Source organism: Terrapene carolina, unplaced genomic scaffold (genome assembly GCF_002925995.2).
Source record: "Terrapene carolina triunguis isolate 2854851 unplaced genomic scaffold, T_m_triunguis-2.0 Scaffold198, whole genome shotgun sequence".
In the NCBI taxonomy this organism is placed as follows: domain Eukaryota; kingdom Metazoa; phylum Chordata; order Testudines; family Emydidae; genus Terrapene; species Terrapene triunguis.
Genome location: NW_020664549.1, coordinates 3,633,553 through 3,634,979, shown reverse-complemented (window position 1 = coordinate 3,634,979; position 1,427 = coordinate 3,633,553).

Sequence of the window (1,427 nt, the reverse complement as noted above, 5' to 3'; positions counted from 1 at the left end):
CGCTAAGTTGTTTGTCTCTCTGTATAAAAGAAGCCCAGTTGTGCTTGTAAGGTGTGTCTCTTTCTCGGGCACTAGCCGAGTGGAGCACCCTCTCAGCTGACTGACTAATAAAGGGTCTGGTATCTGTCCTCTTGTCTCTCTGTGCCTCCTTGGGGTAATTGGGCAGCTCCAGGGGGAAAACGAGCCCATTTGGCTAACAGCATAAGCTTTCATGGGTGAATACCCACTTCGTCAGACGCATGTAGTGGAAGTTTCCAGAGGCAGGTATAAATATGCAGGCAAGAATCAGTCTACAGATAAGGAGGTTAGTTCAGTCAGGGAGGATGAGGCCCTCTTGAGGCCTTTCCCTACGTAAAAGGATAAATGGATACAAGTCAGATATTAGGAATGGCAATATACAAAAAACTGTAGGAGAACACTTCAATCTCCCTGGACACACAATAGCAGATTTAAAGTTAGCCGTCCTGCAGCAAAAAAACTTCAGGACCAGATTTCAAAGAGAAACTGCTGAGCTTCAGTTCATTTGCAAATTTGACACCAACTCAGAATTAAACAAGCCAACTACAAAAGCAGTTTCTCCTCCCTTGGTGTTCACACCTCAACTGCTAGAAGAGGGCCTCATCCTCCCTGATTGAACTAACCTCGTTATTTCTAAACTGATTCTTGCCTGCATATTTATACCTGCCTCTGGAAACTTCCACTACATGTGTCTGACGAAGTGGGTATTCACCCACAAAAGCTTATGCTCCAATACATCTGTTAGTCTATAAGGTGCCACAGGACTCTTTGTCGCTTTTTACAGCTCAGGAATAGACATTGCTGACAAAGGGACACAAGGGATGGAACCCTGAACACAGCACGTGACTCTATCCTGGGCGGACCAAACCGGCCTCTGACAGATACCTGAGGGAGGCTGTCCTATCCTTACACGCCGGCAACCCTTGTCTAGCTTGCCATCGAATAGAATTCACAACACTGTGGGACCTTGGGCAAATTGTTTTGGTTCTCTGTACCTCAGTTCTCCACCTGTAAAAGAGGGATTAAAACTGATCCGGCCTCCTGGTTCTTTTCTGCTTTACAAATAATTAAGATTGACGCGGAGGCCTGTTGGGTGAAAAGCCCAGTCCCCATCAATTACGAACCTTAACTAGTTTAAAGCTTTAATAAGATAACGTCCGGAGCGTATATCACTACCTGAATCATGCATAAGAGACAGAGCAGGATAGCGTAATGATCAGCTACCCAGTCCCGGGCACAGGTAGGCTGTTTCTGTCATCATCTGGTCCAGTCGAGTGGCTGTCCTGTGTTGCTCCACCCCCCTGTGTTAGACACACATCCTTTATGCCGGTGCAGATTATTAAAACGAGCTTAACTATAAACATTCTGTTCTAAATATTGCTGGATGAGGCATGCCACACACGGGGCCA